The sequence below is a fragment of the Artibeus jamaicensis genome, unplaced genomic scaffold, assembly GCF_021234435.1.
Source record: "Artibeus jamaicensis isolate MK-2021 breed Jamaican fruit bat unplaced genomic scaffold, CSHL_Jam_final scaffold_1964, whole genome shotgun sequence".
In the NCBI taxonomy this organism is placed as follows: domain Eukaryota; kingdom Metazoa; phylum Chordata; class Mammalia; order Chiroptera; family Phyllostomidae; genus Artibeus; species Artibeus jamaicensis.
Genome location: NW_026522030.1, coordinates 47,693,103 through 47,716,875, shown reverse-complemented (window position 1 = coordinate 47,716,875; position 23,773 = coordinate 47,693,103).

The window sequence follows — 23,773 nt, the reverse complement described above, 5'->3', positions numbered from 1 at the left end:
ACACAGTAAGGGATGGTGGTGTCATTGGAAAGTAGGCAGACAAAATCCAAGTCTGAGTTCTTAACCACTGCACCATGCAGCCTCCCCAGTTTGGAGTTCCTAAGTGCATTTTTAGCTTCAAGCAACTGGGCAGGTAAGGGCAAATAGGAATCTATTAGAAATTCAACTTCTGATTTTTTTTACCAAGAGTATATATATTAATTTATCTGCAGAAATATTTTTCTGGGGTTCCATTTAAGCAAGGATTTTTTTTGTATCTTACAAACCATTTCTGCCCGATTTAATTCTGCTGCCTACCAGTACCACTCCTTGCCATTAGAGCTGCACAGGCCTAGAAAGTAGTGATGGTATACAAGGATAGTACTGACAGTCTGGGGCCAGTATTTTTTAAAACAGTGAAGTAGATTTTTAATATTTAAACATTGTACGATACTTCAGTTTCTGCAGGTTTAGTTTGCAGGAAACAGGAGTTGGAACTAAAGGAACTTTGAGCATGTCACAAAAAGAGTCCCTCCACAACTCCCCAAAACTGCTGGCAAGGGCAGAGCCATCCCTTCCAGTGTCTGGGCAGAATGAATCACCACTTTTGGCAAATGTCCCTTACACCTTCTTCCCAGTTTTAAAATAAACCATATGGCTTAGAAGAGGGCTAGCTCTAAGATACCAGAAAACAGATTTGTACTGGTTATACGTTGGTGGGGGGTTATTCTAAGAAACAGTGCACACATGAGACCATTCTAGGCAATTCAGGACAAGGGAAGAGGGGAATTATTTGAGAGTCATTGTTCTGGTTCTTCGTAGTAACGGCATTATCTTCTGGCTCGTGAGAATATTGAATCCCAGCCCACTTGCATTTTGTTTCATTTTAGCTTTCCTGTTCCCCTACTGTGACTTTTATAATTTGGATCCAACTAAATTAACTTTATATGAAAAGTCTTTTTCCTCCACAATGTGGGCAGGGTTAATTATACCCTACTATGCAGCTAGGGTTTATCCTGACTATAGAACAGTCAGTTGTGTATCTATTCCTTATTCTTTCTAAATCTGATATTCCTGGAAAGCAGTGACTTTGATTCTTCTCAGCAACAACAACAAAAAAAATCCCCAATGTCAAATATCGAGTTTAACATAAACGTGATAACTATTAGTTGAACAACTACCTCATCAAATAAATCTGAAAAAATAATACACCCATTGTTTTCAGAAGGTAAACACACAGTATCTGCAACTTTTTAGCCCAAGATAAGAGATTAGGCTGCTGCCTCATGTAACAAGTACACGCTACACTTCAACTTGGGAGCTCGGCTGTGACCTGTTGTTTTCTGGCTGTTCCGCTGTTGCCTGCACAAAGCAAGTTAAGCCCTCACAGCTGGTCATGCTGAAAAGGGAACTGGCTTGTCAATTTCAGAGACACCAAAGAGTACTTGGGACGATCTGGCAGTTCCTCCCCTTCAGAGGTACCTATGTATTCATTGCTCTGTCCACCTCACCATTATTTGCTTAAACCCACTAGAGTCAAGCAAGCCTGTCCATAAAAATTGCGTAAGGAAAAGCACATCTGCTGGATTTAGAGCTGAAATGCAAAACTGATAGAAACAAAGGAAAAAATATTGCATCTAATCCGAGTCTACCATTTTCTGTACATACACGAGCTTTCTGAATTCTCGTGTTTCCATTTTATACATGAAAAAACAGGTTACAGAGAAGCTAAATGACTTGTCCATGATAACAGCTAGGAAGTAGCAAGAATGGATATTTAATCACTAATTTTTTTTATTCTAAATTCATTTGCAGAATGAATTGATCTTTTTACTATAACACATTTAGAATGAAAAGTAGAAACCCAGCAAAATGAATCTCATTCAATTCTCAAAATACAACTAAGAAAGGAAAGATTAGGGAGGATAAAAACTCAGAGGAATCATTGAAGTGAAGAATGGTCACAATCATGAAGTTGAGCCTTCTAGTGTTATGAGAAACCAATTTGAAAGTGCGCAAATTAAAATGACTATTTTTGTATGCATTGACGTTTTTACACAATGCCATTTTCTTTTTTAAATGTATTTCATTGATTATATATTACGTTCTCCCATTTTTCTCTTTTTTATTCCCTTCTACCCTCATCTTTCCAGAATCTGCTGCCACCCTTAGTTCATGTCCATGGATCATATGTATAAGTTCTTTGGTTTCTCCATTTCCCATTCTATTCTTATTCTCCTCCTGTGTATTTTGTACCTGCCATTAATGCTTTTTATTCCATGTACGTTTTCCATTCTCCCCCAGCCCTCCCCAATAATAACCCTCCATGTGATCTCCATTTCTGTGATTTTGTTCCTGTTCTAGCTGTTTTTTGTTTGTTTTTGTTTTTGCTTTTAGATTCAGTTGTAGATAGTTGTGAGTTTGTTGTCATTTTACTGTTCATAGTTTTGATCTTTTTCTTAGATAAATACCTTTACTATTTCATATACTAAGGGCTTGGTGATGATGAACTACTTTAACTTGAGCTTATCTGGGAAGCACTTCATCTGCCCTCCCATTCTAAATGATAACTTTGCTGGATAGAGTAATTTTGGATTTGGTCCTTGCCTTTCATGAATTTGACTCTTCTTTCCAGCCCATTCTTGCCTGCAAGATTTCTTTTGAGAAATCAGCTGATAATCTTATGGGAATTTTTTGTAGGTAACTATCTCTTTTTGTCTTGTAGCTTTTAAGATTCTATCCTTATATTTAAGCACCCTTTAAAAAATCTTAAAACATTGAGTCTTTCCATTTTACAGACAAGATAAAGAAGATACAAAAGCATAAAAAGTGTGTGTAAGGCTATATGAAAAGTAAATAGCTAGAATCCTGTACTTTCCTATGTTTTGAGTCCAGGATGACACTTGTTGGCCAAAATAAAAATTCTCACATATCAAAGGCAAAAGTGAATAGCTTTACAGTTTATAAGGGTCTGTTTGAAAGATTTCACTAAAATTTTGGTTGTTAGTTTTATTACACATCAACCATATGGGAAATTACCAAATTATGTTTTCATGATAAAATTCTACTTATTCTTGAAGATAGGAACCAGTCACTACTTTCTAACTATTAGTACTTTTTCTCAAAGTTTCCCATGAATCATCTCCATGTTAAGTGATTTGCTCTCATAAGTGTTTGCCAGTGATTACACAGGCCAATGCCCATTCAGTAGGCTTTTTTGACATTGATTAATGTGTAAATGGAGACAAAATGCTCATCTCCACACCTTCATTTTTTAAAAACTCAAGCAAGTAATCTTTCTTGTTTTTTTTTTCTTTCTCCTTTCGTTTTCTTTTAAAATTCTCTTTTTTTCCCCTCTCAGATTTACTTTTCCATTACTTAGGGATTTTATTGTGCTTTGTTTTTGTGGGGGTGTTTTTTTTCATCAGAGGGAGAGTGAAAACCAGCTACATTATAATAGAAAGCACCCATATTTCAGTAAGTCAAGTAAATATAAAAGTATTGTGACATCACTTCATAGTCATGCAATGTTGAAAAAAAAGGCTGAACCTCTCTAAGATATATTTCTCATCCTTCAGAATGACAACAATAATAATAACCCTACAGGGTGATTGTGAGAAGAAAAAATTCTATGCAAATTGAATATAGGAGGTACTTAATAGCTGGACTAAATGCTGTAGATGAGAAGAGTTGCATGCTGGTTTTTCAACTTTGAGTCAGTGAATACTTAATAGAGGGTTTGTGACAGGGTGTTTTGACCCTCTTAAAAGGAAAATGTAATCTGCCCTTAAGATGAAAAAAAAATCGATGAATAATCCCATCTACATCATTTCTTAGCCAAAACACTAGCTATGTTGACATCATCTTTGAGGAAATAAACTTTTCTTCCATTTTGTTTTCTTTCAGGCATTAGTCATTGCCATATATCAGGAAAGCAGCTGTAAGAATCCTAAGATTTTGACAGTCTGGGGCTGCTTGCCCTTGTTTTTTTTATTCCTGTCACCATTATTCTTGAAAATAGTCTCCTTGCAACAATGAAAAATATATATAACCAGTAGTTCTTTCCCAGCTCCTGTTTTCCTCCATGTGTTTCATAAAAATGGACCCTAGAGGCCTGGCTTTACCAACCACAAGAAAAATTGCCATAGAAATACTATCAGACACCTGTCACTCAACTGTTCATCAGACATCGACAACAGCAGTGACCATATTCACTCAAATATGACTTGGGCCAAAGAAGATCATCATATCAGTAGTTAGGTAGTCAGTACCTTGGTAGAAAAATCTGAACTAAGTGGCTAAGTAAAAGTAGATTATTTATATTTGTCCAGCTTGTGCTTTTCAAACTGATTAAGACTTCCTTCAGCAGGAATTTATTCAGACTAATGGGTAACTGGTAGAATATTTACTTAATGCAATGGGATTGGTAATTACAATAACACATGTGATTTCATTTTATTTCTTACAACAAAAAAGCTTGATGAATTTTATTAGGAAACATTATTTTGTCCCCCAAAATATTTATTAGACAGACCATTTAACATGAACTATACCCTTATTTACCATCGAATCAGTTCATGATTCTCACCTGCCATCTTTCTCCATCCTAGTGAGAATACTAGTCTTCTTTCAGTAACACAGCTTTCTAAAGGCAAGAAACAATGCAATATCAGAAAGGAGTTGCTTGTAGAAAAAAATTTTAGCCTCCTATTTAATTTCTTAAGGGATCAGTTTTTTATTTATCAGTCATCTCTAACTCATGAAGACCCAAATGCTATTCTAATCCTAGTGGTACTGGAGGTACTGAGATTTTTAAATTGGTGAATTTGGAAGGGTCCCATCTACCAATGAGTTGAATATATTAGTCAGGATTGATTAAGTTATGCTGCAGTAACAACAACAGAAGGGAAAAAAACTCATACTAGTTCAAATAACAAGGTTTATTTCTTGCTGGTGGTACATGTCCATGGGAGGTTGGTTTCATTCCAAGAACAAGGCTGATTGAACATTTACTAATGTCACTTTTTCTCATAAAGTATGGTAATGAACTGTTTACATGTGGTCTGTCAACCACAAGGGAGGAAAAAAGTACAATTCTGCCATTGGCCTCAAAGCGGGGAGAAGATTCCTAGTTAAATGATCCAATTAATGACTACTACCACACTTGGAAAGTGTCTAATGATTCTAGATATAAAGGGTAATGTTTGCAAGTAGGTTGAACAAAGAAAGCTGAAATTGTATGTAGGCAATGGAGAAAATGTCTCCAAGAAAAATCAAGAATGAACAATGAGTTTAATTATATTGCAGTTGGCATTTCCATGCCAATGTTATCTTTTCTTAGTTCTTAATGCAACACAAGTTTATTGAACATGTACTCCAAGTAAGACATTTACCAGGTACTGTGTAAGTGGATTAAAATTCCATGAGCCTACATTCAACTTATGTTCAGTAAACATTTACTGTATTAAGAATTGTGCCAGGTACTATTATGCACATTGACTTATGTAGTCTCACTACAAATAAAATAAAGTTGATGTTATCATTCTTTGAGACAGATGAGAACACTGGTTAAGAACAGAGCATAAATTACCCGAGTTTACATAGCTAGTAAGTGAGAGAGTTCATCAATACAGCCTGGATAGTATTTTTTCACTATTTCTATTTTAGACCAAGTCTATTTTTGGTCCTGTTTTCCATTAACCTTAACATTTTAAGGTTAATTTATATATTTTTCCCCAAAACCTGTATTTTTCTATTTTTGTATTTTCATTAGTCTTAAAAATATATTCTTTTTCCTTAGGTTCAACCACATTATCCTCTTTGATTTCTTCTTCTCCCACCATCAAACAGTTAAAAGCTTATCCTTCACAATGGTTCTTGCAATTTTTCTGTATCCATCAACATCACTATTAATTTTTTTTTCTGTCATGTCATTATTTCCAAACTTTTGTTGTAGCTTCCATTATCCTTCCCCTTTCTGCATGTCATTTCCAACAGTTTTGGCTAAATATATAGGCATTTTATGTATTATAGCTGACATTCAAATTTCTCTCTACCTTGTCCTACTGCTCCTGGTTCCACTCATTTCCCACTACGTCTTAAAACAAAAACAACTTGCATTCTATTCCAAACGGTCCATTTTAATATAAATGTACCTCACATTTTTTTATCACTATCTCTTTGATCATGCTATTCTTTTCATCTGGATTATTTTTTCACACTTCACTTATTGTGTTAGTCCAAGATAAAATTCACTGTTTTTATTGTTAAAAATATTTTGTCTCCCATTAACATCTCAGTAAATTATTGTGAGTGCATGTTGCTGTACTTTTTACTCCATGCACTAATAATCAGCAACCACACCTTATTATACGTGGGGCCCACAACTTTTAAACCTTGTAGACTGACTTTTTGTATGTAATACAATAGGCAGGCTGTAAACATTAGCATGACCTAATTATTAAAATGATAACTTTCTGAAAGCCAAGTAAACAGTTGAAAATTTTTTGACAAAATGTTTTAATGTGGATCATTTTTAACATCACTATTTCACTTCAAGGTGACCTTAAAGATTGTGACCAATCAAATTATCAGCATGAACTAGTGGTAGAGAAGAAGCTGTTTTAGAACATTGGTGGTCTGTTCAAAAATTTATTGGAAATAACATAGAATTTATTTAATATAATGGAATAATGTGCAAGGTTGAGGTTGGTGGAGGGGAACATGTTACCAAAAAAGGTGCTTTAATTTTTTAAAGAATATGTGTGGGGGTGACTTTGCCCACAAGTCCCCCCAACCGCCATGGATGAAAGTGAAACTACCAAGATATGATTTGCTTGGGGAGGAGAAGTGGTCAATCTCTCAAAGGAGAAGGGCCAGGAGCCCCTTCCTCAATGGCTTTTATTGGGTTGTAATACACAGGAATACAGGCAGCAAGGATCAAACAGTAGATAACATTCCAAAGAAATCTGAGGGCTCAGTCTGAGTCAGTGTCTGTCAGGTAAGGGAGTTACAGAAACTTTGGGAGACGTACTCGTTTCCTGCTCAGACCCTTATCATATGAATGAAAGCACTCTTAGTAAAGCAGGCTTCACAGGACTTTTAGGAATTCTTTCTTATGCCCAATCATCGCAGATCCTGCTCTAGCTGGCAAGGGGCTGCACTGCCTCCCCCATCATAGGCTTTTAGGCTTAAGTGGATTAGAGCCAGGAAGCACTTCTCTCAGGTGGAAATGGGGACTCGGGCTATGTCAGAATAGCCAGGAGGCAAAAGTCCATCACTCCCTATTTGCTGCAGCCCCTAGTCCTTCCTTGAGGACCTCCTCAGTGATCATGTCTGGCTTAGGTTGTCCCCACTCTGAGGGGTCTTACCCATCTCTGACCAACCAACCAAGTGTTGGGGGCAGGGGATGAAGCAGAAGCAGCGCTGCTGCCAGAGACAAGCTTTGTCTCCTTAGTGGTTCGAATTCTGGAGGTTGCTCTCTCAGCCTTAACCATGGGGGGCAGTTACAACTCCTGAAACCAGGCAGAGCAGTTCCCAACAAATATGTGATAGAGGGAGATTCCTGTTTTGGGGGGGACAGTCACCCCCATGTAGTCATGTGTGGCTCTGAGGTTTGCTAATACCATGTGAGTGGTTGTGGTGTGTATCATTTCTATAAAATGGAGTGTAAGAATCTGTTTGCTCTCTCCTCCTGCTGGCAGGAGTCCTCAAGACGTTTGGTCACATGGTAATATCATAAAATAGTGGCACAACCATCAGATCAGGGCCATGAGTGACTAGACTTTGCTTTTTGTTGTATTGTTTTTGTTATAAAATTATTGGCAAGGGTTTCTGGAGTTTCTCATGTGAGATAATAATTATGCAATTAGCATGTTGGTAATTCAGATAACTTTTGATGTTAACAATGTAAAATTTTAGAAAATAACACACTGGCCAAATGAAAGTTGTTCGAGTGAAGGTGAGGAAATTACCAATTGTCAGACACAGAGCTGCTAAGACTTTAAGGAGTCATCCAGACTAACTCCTTCATCGTACAGATGAAGAAATGGAGAGCCACACACTGTTTGGATGCAAACGGAGAGGCAAGACTCCTGTGTTCTTGCCTCCTACTCCCAGCTGGTGCTTGGTATAGAACACTTCCACGGAAGGAATGACATTTCTCTCTTAATTTAGCTTTTGTCTAGCTGTCTTGCTAATTTAATTAAAAGTTGTGTTGCAACCATCATCAAAGCAGGAGAGGAAAGTGGACTAGGTCATTAAGAGCATACTTCGATAACAGATACCAAGTTTTACTTCATGATTGTCATGTGGTTTTAAAATGTCAGGCCATTGACTATTATTCTGTTGAAACTAGTTAAGTGTCTAATGTGTACTTTGCCAATCATTAAGAAAAACACAAAATAAAGAGTTGTAAAAACCTTCATCCTCAAGGGATTCTCATCCCAATGGAAAATAGAAGATGCTTCCATAATAAAACACTGTGTGTAGTGATAATTCAGAGTATATGCTAAGCATCTGGGGACACAGAAGGCAGGCTGGTTCAGGAAAGATATTTCAAAGGCAGCACTAATTGAATTAAACATGATTAAAAGTAGTTTTGTAGATACACAAGGGGAAGAAAGTGTGTCCTGAATTCCCCGCTCATGCAAAGGCATTGAAGTGTTGGACTTTGTGACGCAGCTGCCCAGGAAGGAGTGTGGCTGGAATATGTTGCAGGAAATGAGGCAGGAGGTTGAAACGGGAGCAGGGTTCATGCTAAGGGCCAGTATATTAAACCTTTGTCTCAGACTTGGGATGACCTACACATTGGATTTAAAAAGTCTTTTGAAAAAAGAATTCTGAATATTTTACTATATTGACCTTGAGTTATAAAATAGTGATTTGGGGGTGAATAAACAAATGGGTATATGAGTGTCAAATATTTTGTGATAAAATAAGTCTTGAATGATGTACATGAGAGTAGACCTTAAGTATTCTCACATACATCTAAAATGGTAATTACATTAGGTGGTGGATGTCCTGATTAACTTAATTGTAGTAATTATTTCAGAATGTATACATGTATTAAATTATCATGCTGCACACTTTAAAAATATATTTTTACAACCTGAATGTATTCTATAAAGTAAATAAATATAAATAGATAAATGACATACATGAGAACAAAGGAAATGCTAATAAAAATCACATTTCTGAAATTACCCATTATAGATAGAACTACTATGGCAAACTAATCTCATTGCAGTTATCTTAATAATTTTGGCTATAATAAGTTGCACAGATGATATTGCATGAGATTTATAATTGTCACATATCAGATAAAATTTATGAAATTTATTACAGATCTTCATTGTGTGTGTGCAGTAAGCTAAAGTAGATCCTTTAAAAGCATTTATCTTGCCATTAAATTCCATAATTTCACTTTTATCTAAAGTCTTAAGAACACCAAGCAAGAACGTAGTAAGTTGCCATGTGAAAAAAGGGTAGACCAGTCCTGATTCTGCTACAAGTAAGGTCCAGCTTCCCTAGGACTCCAGAGCTCCATCTGGGGAAAGGAAGAAAAGATCCATTACAACTCAGTGTATGCTGTAAGGGGTTGGAGACAGAAATCAAGGAAGGACAGTGAACCCTTAGACCTTCAACTTGAATATCTCAGAATGATGAATAAAACAAAAACACAACCATATAACCAGAGAGGACTTTAAGAGATTGCATAGGGTAATTATCCTGTCTCTAATGAAGCACTGGGTAAATTGATTTTACTCCAGATATTTGGAATGAAGTTTTGATAATATTTTTGACTAACTAAATCATAGTACAAGAAGGCTTTTGTTCATTTATTTATTCCTAATCTTTTCTCGTTACAATGCTTTTGAAATATTTAAACATTATAATGCATCTTAAAGTAAACATCATAACCTAATGGCAATGACCTCAGAAATATAACAATCAGGCACTGTATACATATTGATGAAGAAGCAATTCTAGCTTTAGTTACAATTAAAAGAACAAGCTATAAAAATATCAAAAATTATGGGCAGATATTAGTGCTGTTTAAGTGAAATTATTTGAAATCCGTTCAAAGACATCTGCTCCTTATTCGGCCTTTCTCCTCTCCCTCAGGTATAATAAGTCTGTATATTCCCCTCAGCACTTTCTAAACTTTTTATTATTACACTTACATTATTGAATTCTAATTTGTTGTTTAATTTTGTCCTAAAGGTCAGGTTCTATTCTTCTTGATATCTGACACAAAGTGCATGTCTTAATAAAAGACTGTTGAAGAAATGCATAAAGAAATGAATGTTTAATTATTATTAAATGGATGTAGAATGGAGTAAATTATTAGGAAAAATGATAACTTACTTTATGACTTGTTTCCCCTTTCTAAAGATTTGACTAAGATAAAAGTATTAATTTTTTGATATTTTATAGGTATAATTTTGAAAACTCTTTTTGTTACCAAATAGAAATTTTCCTTTTATATTTATTTTGAGACACTTAAAAAATAAAGAGAACATATGCCAAATTAAGCTGCTAATTATTAATAGATAATATCACTGGAGATACCACCCATATCTCCATGGAAAATACCAGTGGGAACACCTGATCTGTAAATTTATATATACAGGGTGGGGCAAAAGTAGGTTTACAGTTGTTTATCTGAAAAATAATAAGATGACTAAGCAATGAGAATAAAAGAATAAACTCCGTTTCATGTACTCACAACTGTAAACCTACTTTTACCTCACCCTGAATGTTTTGGGTTTTATTTCTATTTTATTATTTAAATATTTTATTACTATTAACAATTATGATAATGAACCAACAAAAAATGGTAGCTGTTGCGACCTGTTTTGTCTACCTGATTTAATAAGCACTATAACATTGACATTAATTCTAGGACTTTTTATTAGTAAAAAACTTAGTGTTCTTTTTATATCATCACCCTTCTAGAAATAACTTAAGGCTTTCTGTATCTGATTTTTGCTTACAATTGTTTTGGTTTTCTACTCATGAGAAATGTTTCATCAAATGCACTACCTCAGGCAGCAGAATATATTGAAGAGCCTATGACAAATTTTGATGAAATAAGTTGGTCCAGTGTGAATTTCAGAAAATAATGAGTATTGTAAAAATAAGAGAGGGAGAAACATTAAGTGAGAATTCTATAAGGCATAGAAAGCAAACGTGTCATGTAATTAGACTAGTGAAAACAATTAATTTAAAACGGCTCTAAAATATATTGTTTTATGACTTCTATTTATTAAAACAGAAAAGATAAAAATTCAATAAGTCTATGATTAATTATCACTGAGATGTAAATCACAAAGGTACTCCTTTTTAGCTAATCTATAAAATGTAGCAAGTGTACAGCCAGTTAAGCGATGTGGCTTGCCTGCCGTAGCAGCTAGGGTTTTGGCAGTGCTTCTTAAAATATACATTTCCAAAAATGCCTCTTAGAGCAGTTCAAACTGTCCCCAGAATGGATTTGCAGTTGTATACAGATATACTGTGTAGTCTCTATACTGCAGCAGTGGCTAAGATTTATGATTTTATATAACACTTACCAAGCACACTTGAGGTCATTTTTTCTATTGCGCTATAAGTTTTCCAATATAAAATTAGCTTTTATTTTCATGTGGTTGCTTTCACCTTTAAAATATACCATAAAAAAGGGAATAATAAGAAGCTGTGTAAAGCAGCTGTAGTAAGAAACTGTATGGTCTGAAACAAAGGCAAGAAGGAGGTCCATCATGGAAGCTGGTGCTTCTATGGCTAAAGCCTTGGGTTCACCTCTCCATATTAAGTTGGCTTCTTATGTCCAGGGACACTTCTTATGGTTGTTCAGGTTGTGCTCTCTTCAAAGGCATTTAGCAGGGGAGGAAAGCTGAGGGATAGCACCCACACTCACCGTGCGAGGAAGTGCATCCTGGGATGATGACGCCTCCGCTATAGGAAAGGACTGTTGTATTGCAATTTATCCCTCCAGATTGGGTGTCATTTTGCATTTTATCTGTTTAAGAAGTCTTGTTTTTATTTATTTTTATTGATTATGCCATTACAGTTGTTCTATTCCCCCAAACAGAAAAGAGTGAAGAAGCAAGAATTCAAAAAAATGAGGAGAGTCTTAGGAACCTCCAGGACATCTTTAAACGCTCCAACATCCGAATTATAGGGGTACCAGAAGGGGGAAAGGAACAGCCACCAGTGGAAAACTTATTTGAACAAATAATAAAGGAGAATTTCCCCAATCTGGAAAAGGCGATAGACTTCCAGGAAATCCAGGAAGCTCAGAGAGTCCTAAGGAGTCTTTTTTAATGGAAATGTTTTTAACATTCCTGTCTTTTTTACTTTCAGCCATTACAGTTAGAAAATCTACTTGTACTTCCTTTGTAGGCTGCTAACACTCTGCTTCTTGGGGGTTTTTTCACCCATGAGTCAGCCGTGGTCTCCTACGTACTTCTCTTTCTCAGGAAAAGTTATAGAGGAATATTTTCAATCAGTGTCATCTGAATTTAAAAGCCATCTCTTTTTTTACTTTATTATTTGACTTATGGGCCAGTTGCCTAATCATTTTAAGCCTCAATTTTTTCTACTAAATAGCAGGAGAGTCCCTATCTTACAGAATTATGGAATAAAGTATGATAATTCATGCCAGTGAGAAATAGGTGCATGCATTTAAGAGGTACTCAATATAAATGTACTCATTTTCCCTCCCTATGACTACTCATAGGGAGGGAAAATATACTCGTACTTGTACATATTTAATTTTTTTAAGTATGTTTCTCACTAGTGTTAAAACTATAAGTGGTAAACAAAGGAGTCTTAGAGTTCTACAAGTTCTATGGAGTTCTCATTATAATTCTATAGTCCATGATTCCAGACTTCTTTACAGTAGCCAACAGTCGCTCTGAGATTATCCTCTTTAATTGTAGTACTAAATCTCTGATCCATCAGATCATTTCTTCTCTTACCACTTGTCTTCTCTACCTAAGGAAATAGTAGGGCTTCTAGTCCAAGAACATAGACTTTACAGATAGAGAGCCCAGGTTCAAATTCCACTTCTTACTACCTATCTGACCATAGGATGAATATTTAAACTTTCTGGGTCTCAGTTTCTTTATCTATGAATTAAGAATAATGATGGAACCTACACTTTGATTTGTTACACATATCAAGTAAATCTCTTAGTGAAATGCAATGCACTACGCAAATTCTCAGTTTGTTGCTTTTTATCATTTTCTACCTCATTCCTCAGGAAAACCAATGATAACACTAAATCTAAACTAAGAAATATTTCCCAAAATACATCCTTCAGAAGAGTAGTTACTAAATGTTGCATTGAAGTTTATAAACACATACCCACATACAGCACACACATACCATTTGGGAATATCTTCCTTTAAAAAAGTTACACAGGTTTGCATCCTAGATAAAGTATCAGAATCTTTACTATGCTAGTGTGTTGGTAGATTACAGAGTACACATTGTGTCCTGGGCTAATTTACCCACAGTACCATTTTTTTTCTTACAAATTAGTTCTGGTAACAAGTCCTCCAATCTCTCTTTTTAATCTTAATTCAACCCATTCTTCTTTTAACAATCAGAAATTGGTAAATTTGGCATCTTTATGACATTGCATGAAAAAAGTATCTCATCTCCACAATCTTTTATTACAAGAAAGAGAGAACTTACTTGTTAAGACAATGAAAGAACTCCAAGGACTGTGAACCTTGTAACTTGGCTGACATTTTTGCTACCTCATTTGCTTACACCAGCATTTCAAGAGGGTATTATAAGCCAGAGGAATTAAATTATTCAAAGTTTTATTTGTTTTTAGAGAATACAACTCATAACCTCAAATAATTCTAGTTAGTTGCAAATTTCACAAAATCAAAAATGTCAAAATGTTTAAGTAGCATTTATTATATGGTAGGAGATTAATATATATTAAGTGATTTAATTACTACTAACCCTATTGGAGGACATTGTTTATCCCCATTTTACAGATGATAAAACTGAGGCACAGAGAAATTTGCTAAAGGTCACTCTTATTTTATGTAGTTGCTCTGGAATTTGAACCCAGAAACCAAGTCTGATTTTGGATCCTGTGCTTTTAACAAATGTACTAATATTGCCTTTCAAAATATAGTCTTGAAATTAAAACCATAATGAAATGTACTAGCCTCAACAAACTATCTGTGGAAATCAAGAACAAAAGCATTTATCAAATAAAATGGCACTGATACAATGCACTTATATAACCAAACATGGAACCAATAGATGATCACAGGAAGAGAAAACACCCTTATCATAGCTTGGTGGCTTTTGCTGTGTATGGAATTTGGCTCCTTGACTTCATGTTTTAACCTGAAAAAAAAATAAGATACTATACAGCAAGTACTGAAATAGTGAAATGGAGAATCACTGATCTTTAACCAAGTGGCTAGGATTTAGATTTCATATCCCAGTAACAACAATTTACTGTCTGCATGTCTTTGCATACGTTTTTTTTTTTTTTTTTACTTTTGAAATGTGCAATTTTTCCACTAATAGCATTGGGATAATAGCTCAGTTTTTGGATGCCCTGAGGGTCTACCCTGAAGGAAGAAAACTTCAAGTGACCAGTGCTTTTCTCCTGGAACAAAACTGTATTCTGCCCTTTCATTCTGCAATTCTGAGAAACATGTGACACAGGAAGTCTCTGCCCCATTTTTCTGTTGCTGTGTGACAGTACAGACCCAGACAGAACAAGTACTTTTTGTAGAGAGCTTTTTCAGTCAATTAGAGAAAAGAGGTGTTGTATAGAGAATGCTTCTCACCATTTTGGTTGCTTTATGAAAAAGAGATAGAGATGAAAGAAAATGATCAGATAATCCAAGTATCAACCTATGTATTAGTAACTTTTCCTGTTGCCCTACATGCCTGATCAGTGCCCGGTTCTCGTACTGCAGTCTGTAAGAGTCAACATTATTGACTGCATGAGGTTTTCTCCATTGTTCAAGATGAGGTCTATGCTGCTATGTGTTCAGAATGGCCAAATAATTCGACTGCATAAGCTTCTGACATATCCATTGCAGTTCGAGGTCCCCTTGGTATGGATATAAGGGAAAGGGGTGTACAGAAGGCATACAAATGGGAAAGATGAGATGACCCCAGGTGTGTCAATACTAAGAAGGAGAGACTGGGCATATTCGGAAAATAATAGGAATTGTGCATGGCATCTGTGCCTTAATATATTCAAAATCAGTGAGGACAGTGGCTATTAGAATTTGAGCCGGCAGTTGTATACACATGTACTTATCAATGTGGGAGAAACATTTTGGTTATGTAAAAATAATTCCTTTATGATAATTCATGTGGACTGCTGACTAATTATGGTAATTCATGCTGCACAAAAATCACTGTAAATTTGTTTTCAAATGTTCTGGATTAACACATTTATGTTTTGTGCGTTAGACTGACAAAGTCTATGCATGCAAGCAAGTTTACATTCTTACTCTAGTCTGTTTGTTGCCAATGCAATTGTGTATGTAGTGCAGACATCACTGGCCAGCTACATGTATGGAAATGCATTGGGCAATAATGAGTAGTGAGAAGGGATAAGACCGCGAGTATCAGAAGAAACATCCAGGTATGATGTGGATAAGTTGTTCACAGGTTCTGAAGTAAAATATGGGAAATTATAGATTCCTGACAGACATTTTGAGACTACAGAATAAAGTATTAAAATAGTGTATTATGCTCTATCTCTGGGACACTACACACATATTTCACTGCATTTCGCAGATTTAGCACTGCAAAAAGAAAGGGGATATATCAAGTTCAATCCATGAAAGTGAAAGCATTCTTCTACTATGTGAAGTGTCAGAATGAGACTTCACACGATTTTGTTTAGAACCAGAAAAATGACAGGCTATCTCACCTATGCCTGTTTTCTCTTTGTACATTGTGCATAGTTTTCTATTTTCTTCAAATTTTTATGCTGACACCATAAGGCTTCCAACACTCCACCTCGAAGTTTATTATTATTGTAATAAATTTTAGACCAGTGTATACAGCAGTCTGAAGTGTAAGAAGCCTTTATGTGATAATGGGAAACAAATCAGTAATGCTAATATTCTTGCATTTGAAGAAGTCCATGATTACAAATGCATAAAAACCTGGCATTTCATGGAAGAGTGAAATCAGGATGAAAGCTTTTCACTGTTGGTTGTCAAAACAATTTTTGAAATTCTCAAGCCTGAAAAATTAGCTTACTGTCATCACAGCAGTCTTTTGCCATGAGAGCCATTATTTTAATTTCTTACTGCAATTCCTGTTGAGAAGTCAAGCCCTGAAGCCTCTTATTTTACATAAACCAAACATGATTATAGATATGGTGTGTCTCCATGTGACAGCAGTGACTCAGATCAGAAACAGAAAATGAGATAGCATGATTCCCTGGACAATTGTCTTGCCCTGTTTTGGAAAAAAATAAACAGTATCATTTATTTTTGCTAGTAACTTTGTTTTTGCTAAGTTCTCTTAGATGGATTGGTCTAAGTCATAAATGATCATTTGCAAAAGAGAAAGTACAAGATTGATTTTCAATGCCTCAACTTGATATGGTTCTAATAATTGGAAAATTCATGTTAAGGATTTTCTTCTGTTCTCATTCAATACCCAATGACTCTGCTTTAATTTTACATTAAAACCATCATAATAGGTCTCTTAGGGGTTGAATTTACCAAGAATATTGGCATATAATGAAAAAATGAAAAAAATTAAATAGGGATAGAGTACTAATAAAATATTAAAACAAAGTTGGCAAACCACACAATTCTGGAAGGTCTAGAGAAATACACTTAAAATAAAATTTTAAAATTTGCATTTTTATAGGACACCTTTTGATAAATAAAAATGTCTTTACATCATAGATTACAAGTAACTTTGACAATAATATTATGTAACTTAAACCAGAAAATCACTACAATGATGCTTTCCAGTAAGTGTTTTGGGGTGGTTATGGAATTAATAGATTGGTCTACAATTCCCTGCCTAGTAGAGGACCTTAGCTACCTTTACCTTTTCTGAGTTCCAAGGCTGCCTGCCTGAACAATGCCTAAAATTTACTCAACAATAATGAAAACACACCAGCAATTTATGTATTATTATAGACATTTTATGCAGACATACATGCTGGGTTTTGCTTGATGCCAGCAAACCAGTGCTTGTGAATATTAATGTTTTACATGAAACACAGGTGGATGGTAGACATGGCTATTTTCTAACTTCCCAAGCTCATGTTCTTTACCACTTTGCAAGGAACTCTGGCAGTATATGCATTAGACAGTTTGTTCCTTCAGCATTTCTCCCTGGACAGGAGTCAAGTATAAACCAAAATGTGTGAACTCATTACATACCCCAGGTAATGTAGACTCATGCAAACTCTATGCTCTAATATCATTCTGAGGCCAAGGTAATCAGGAGTGACTAGTTAATATTTCTGGTGGGGATAAAAAGGATAGGCTCTGCTAATCAACTTCTTTTGAACTTGTCCCTTAATGATGCTTCTACTTTTGAATAAGCTAGATGTCTTGGCTGCTTCTCTAGGAAAAAAAGATATGTATTCTCTTTTATAAAGTGGATTTGGATTTATAATCATAATCTATAGTGGTCTTAATAATAAATGGCTCTGCTTTCTAGGCATCCATAGAAAGTCTACAAATGACTGATTTTAATAAAGTCATCATTTTGGTATACATCTTCTGTCTTCCTATTGACATATGGTTGACTATTCCAAGTCACAGTTATTTTGAGTAAACCTGAAAATATTTGGTGTCTATTTCAGGAGAAATGTTTACAATCTAATTTGGAAGCTCTGCCTTTCATCTCCTGCTTACAACTCTATTTGCCATTCTTTTCAGAACAATTTCAAAATCACTTTGTAGCACTAAACATTTCAGTACTCAATTGGTCAATAGGAAGATACATTTTAAATATAGCAACTAAAATAATTAACTCTCCTCAATGAAACTTTCTAATAATTTTTCTTCTACTATGGGGACATCTCAGTTCTCCCAGTAAGACAAAAATAATTACTTCTTTTTTTAAAAGAAATTAAAAGATTTTCTCAATCTATACAGTAATTAAGAATAGCACTTAAATACCTTCTATAAATCCTAAATTCCAGTCTATTCTTATACAATTTTACATTCTATGCATTTACCATAGGTCAATAAGTATTTCCCACTGGGAAACCAAATCCTGCTGTCTCTTATTGTGTATATACTAAATGTGATAATAAAAACAGTATATGACAGCAGTTACTAATGTCAGACGTGAAAATGGATAACATTTTTCTCTGGACAATTAGTTACCCTGCACTATTTTAGAAAAAAATGTATTTGTTTCTAATGATTTTACTTTTGTGTAGATTTGTGAAAGAAATAAATTATTGTTTAGGATAGAAAATGCTGATTATATGATGCAACAATATTTTTTATTTCACTAAGGAAGAAAAATACAATCAATCAAAATATATCATTGATTGTAAAATGCAAACCTATTACAGAGTTGTTAACATGTGAAAAAACTTTGCATCATAGAATGAATTAAATGCAATATTATAAAGCCTGCTTTCTAAAATTTTTGGCAATTATTTCATCCAATGTAGTTTTTGTGGATGTTTTGATGTACATATATACTTTAATCTTTGGGCTGCTTGTGAATATTTTGGTACTTTCCATAACACAATTTTTTTCTTGTAGTGAATGCTAAGAGATGACTAAAAACAATCAAAATAAATGTTTTCTGTTTCATGGCTTCATTTCCCCTAACTGTTAAAAGGTTTACCATCGCAGATTTTGCCCTGAATGACTTAGGTACCTTTTGAATATGCTATTCTAGTTAATTCAAACCTTCTTAAGTTATTGTTACTAGAATGAATAAGGGCTAAATTATATATCGACATAGATTTTTACATAGTTTTATAGAGTAATCCTAAAATTTTCCAAGTTTGTAAACTAAGAAGCAGTTTTTAAAGTGTGAAGTAACAGATACTGAGCTTGAAATCTGTACTCTCTTAGGTGCATATTCTTAATTTTAGTCAGAAGCGTGGTTTTGAACTGTCCTTGAATTCCCAAATAAGACAGCTGAGCAATTTCTTTTACAGTTTTGTGGCTATTGTCCTTCAGTCTCAGCATGTGCTGCCATACCTTGCCATGTGAAAAAAGGGATCTAAATAATAGTCTATTTCATCAATCACTTTTAATTTGAAATATTTTTGCAACATCTTTTGGATTGCTTTTTAGTTTTGAAGTAGAAGGTCAGTAGCTCACACAGTTAAAAATGTGAGGATTTTGCCCTTGAAGTATTACACTTTACTGAGTTTCCCCCCTTCTAGTCCACACTTCATGTGGTAGACCAAAAAAGAGGTCTTTGTATTTTCCTTCAAAGTTAGAAAGATATTAAAGACATTCAGCCTCCTTCATCTAATGTCCAAGTATAATCATGTGCCTGGGAGACACAGATTAAAACACTTCTATGGATTTTTTCTTGTAATGCTTTGGCTTCAATTAAAGTTTTTGTTGTTGTTTTTTTTAATGAAGAGTAACCTGACAGAAAAAAATATATAAAGAGTAACCTCTGTAACGTCTGTATCTGTCAAGGGGCACTGTGCTCCCCACAGACTTTAGAAAGAAAGCAAAAAACTTGGTTCTAGTCTTCCATATTCTACTGGTGTATAGCACACAAACTGTACTCAATAAGTATCCATATAGTTTTTTAGTTAAATAATAACTAACATAGCAATGAGCACACCAAGCTCTGGTCTCACGTTGCTCACGATGTGGTTGAAGGGGGAGACCTTTAGAACATAGAGTGATTGGACAGGAACTAGAAAAATGAATGTAGAACAGAGATGGGAAAATTGTTAGAGTTTATCCAATGCATCTCAAGAAGCATGCAAGTAATCTCACTTGACAATAACAAAAAAGGAAGCATAATAAACTCATGTACTGTACCCAAGATCATTTGTTTAATACAGTAATGTGCCTTACAATGATATTTCACTTAATGACAGACTGCATGCATGATGGTGGTCCCACAAGATTATTATAAAACTGAAAAATTTCCATCACCTAGCAACATCATAGCCCTTGACTTAAGGTTTTTCCAAAGATGAGGAGATGGTGGAAGTTAACAAGGCTGTGGTTGAGATGGCAAACAGCTTTAACCTGGGTGTGGATGAGGCTGATTTTCAGGAGCTCCCAGAAGTGTCCCTGAGGGCCTGACTAATGAGGAGATGCTGGAACTGGAACTGGAACATGGATACTGGAGCTGGAACTGGGACATGGATACTGGAGCTGGAACTGGGACATGGATACTGGAACTGCAACTGGAACATGGATATTGGAACTGCAACTGGAACATAGCTGAAGAGGCGAGAGAAAAGGAAACTGCCAAAGAATAAAAAGAACTCCAACAAAGCACAGTGAGACAGTTAGCAGAAGCTTTTGCAGACCTCAACAAACCTTTAAAAAGCTTGGCATTGTGGACCTCAGCACTGAAAGGTTTTCCTTAATAAAGAGGAATGTTCCAGGTGCATTGCATATAAGCAAATCTATGATGAAAAAAAGAAACCAAGCAAAGCGTCATGGACACCTTACTGAAAAGAGTGACACCTTCTCAAGAAGAGCCTTAAGCAGGTCCTTCAGGACGTGTTCCAGAAGAAGGCATTATTGTCAATGACGGCTCCCTGCGTGTCATTGCCCCTGAAGAGCGTCCAGTGGGACAGGAAGGGAAGTGGAAGACGTGGTATTAATGGCCCTCACCAGCCAGTGTGGGCCTCAGTTTATGTTTGTGCTTGTGTCTTGTTTCATTCTTTTTTACATTTAAACCTTTTTTTAATTACTAGAAAAACTTATGAAATAAGGATATAAAGAAAGAAAATATTTTTTTATATTTGTACTATGTTTTTGTGTTTTAAGCTAAGTATTCTTAAAAGGGTTGAAAAGTTTAAAAAGATTAAAGTTTATAAAGTAAAAGTGTTAGAGTGAGCTAAACTGGTTAATTTATTATTTAAGAAAGAAAAATATTTTTCTAAACTTAGTGTAGCCTAAGTGAACAGTGTTCGCAAAGTCAACAATAGTGTACAAAAATGTGCGGAGCCTTCCCATCCACTCCCGCCCACTCACTGACTCACCCAGAACAGCTTTCAGTCCAGAAAGCTCCATTCATGTAAGTGCCTATGCAGGTGTGCTGTCTTTATCGGTGCCTTTTCTATATTCTGGTATGTCTGGATACAGAGATACTTACCACGATGTTACAATGTATACCGTATTCAGCACAGTAATGCAGTGTATGTGTTTGTCACCTAGGGGCAGTAGGCTACAGCGTATAGCCTAGGGCAGAAGTGGACTATACCATCTAGGTCTCTGCGAGTACACTCTATGATGTTTACACAACAACTGAATCACTTAAGGACACATTTCTTAGAACATATCCCTGCCATGAAGAGAAACATGACTGTGTATGTGCAGTTAGAATTTGGCTCTGTTAAAATCTGAATTCAAAATAATGGGGATGACTGAAATACTACCTTTGCAGTGCCCACTGCTCTAGTAATGGCTCAGCTGAGTAGGACCCTGTGCCATGTGCTCTTTTATACTCTTCAGAACTGCCCACTTTTAGGCGAATGTAGGTTATTTACCATAATCATAAAAACTTAGCAATTGTTTTCAATTTATTGACTTCATCATCTTTTATCACTTCATTTTTCTAATCCTTCTGGTTTCTTACCCCGCCCACCATGATGTGTTACGGTACAACTAAAAGTCACTGTATCACTAGTGTGTCAAAGGGTTTTTTATGGACTCAAGTGCCATCCTATTTCAAGACAAAAAAAGCAAAATATATTTATTCTATGCACAAAATAATGTATATTATAATAAATATAAGCACAGCTCACATTTGTTTTTATAGAGATATAATTCATATCAGATATCACATAAAGTAAAATTCATCATTTTAAAATATTCATTTCGGTGCTTCTTAGCATATTCACAAAGTTGAGCAACCATCACTGCTATCCTATTCCAGAACATTTCCATCACCCCCAAGAGAAACACTCTACCCAGTCATAGTTAAACTTCAATGAGTCTGTTCTGTGACTAACCTCTGTGAGGAATGCTTTATGTATCATGTATTATTTAATACTGACAACAGGACGGAAAGGTAGGTATGTACATGTTTTCTATTTTATAAATGAGGAAACTAAATTTAAGAAAGGTTGATTAGTTGTACTCATTGTCTGAAATGCTTCACTACTGTTCCCACTTTGCCGACTTGTGTTCAGTAACACAACTTTTTTCCTTCCGGAATATGAAATTGATTTAAAGAGTTACCTTGTTTTATACAGAAATGAAGGAACCAAATAAACTATGGAAACTATATCTCCTTTTCCCCATCTTTATAATTCAAGCTTGAAAAATATATGCGTATGTTAAATTTTCTAGGAGGATTCTGACTTCAAATCTCTTGTTCTATCGTCCACTCATAAGTCCGAGGGTATGAACTTGATGTTCATGTACATGAAAGTCTTATATATTTTAGAATTACTTCTGTTCAAAGCAAACTCATTGTTTGCATCACAGCTAACAATTCCAATTACATTTTCTCATGGAAAACCACGGTGTGTAAATCGTCCCTACTGGGACAATGCGCTGCGGCACGTATAAAGTTCATTTGGTGGATTGTCAAGGGGATACAATCTCTCACAGCACTGCTTCTATAAAAAAAAAAATGACTGTTCCACGGGGCAGGTTTGTAAGTCATTTTTCCCTTAGTACTTGCTAGTTACTTAATACATATCAGTTGAATAAGTAAAGCAATAACTAGGTTAATATACAAATCATAATTTGGGAATTGTTTATGCTGCCTTAAAGAAATTCATCCAAAAGTGTTTTAAGCCTCTTATGATATATCGAAGTATATTTGTACCTTGGGAAGAATGTATACATTCCAAAAGAAGTAAAGTATATTTGTAATCTGCAAAACATCACACTTATGAGAAGTTATATTAAAATCTTAAATTTATAAACTTTTATATACACTTCAGAAAACCTACCATGATACTTCCGATGTTCCTAAGCAGTAAATGCTTGTTTGTTTTTCCAGCGGCACCAAATGCTTATCTCATAATAATTGCTGCAATGCTAAGCAGTCATTTTCTACCAGCACATTCAGTTATAAAAGAGTGAATCACTCATTTCTACCTACAAAGCAAGATGAGCACTTAATTTCCTCTGGGTGTTCTGGGAAGGGATATTCTGGAGCATTCTCAGGGCACTCGGGATGATCAGTTATTATAATATTAGTCTTTTTAGTGTTACTAGATTTCTTCCCCATCCCTTTGCTGCCTAAAAACCCTCTGCCCAGGTTTGATAGGAGACGGTAGTTATAATGATATAATGATATAATGATATAGTGAATAAAGTGCACTCAAAAGGATCAATACTGAGAACAAATTTTGCCCACATCTTTAATGGATGCTGTAAAAAAAAAAGGGGGAGGTAGTGTAATTGGAGCATCTAGTAACAATACTTGTAGGTACTACTTTTATGTAAATTCAAAATTTTAGAGCATTAAAATCCAGTTCTAATTATATCTGTGAGCCACAGAGAAGATGAACATTTCCATTTGGGATAAGGATTTAAACTTAAAAGGAGTGTAATAGCTATATATATATGTGTGTATAAAGTTTTTTTTTTTTTAAGTATAACCTTTTGCTAATGTGTATTGTGTA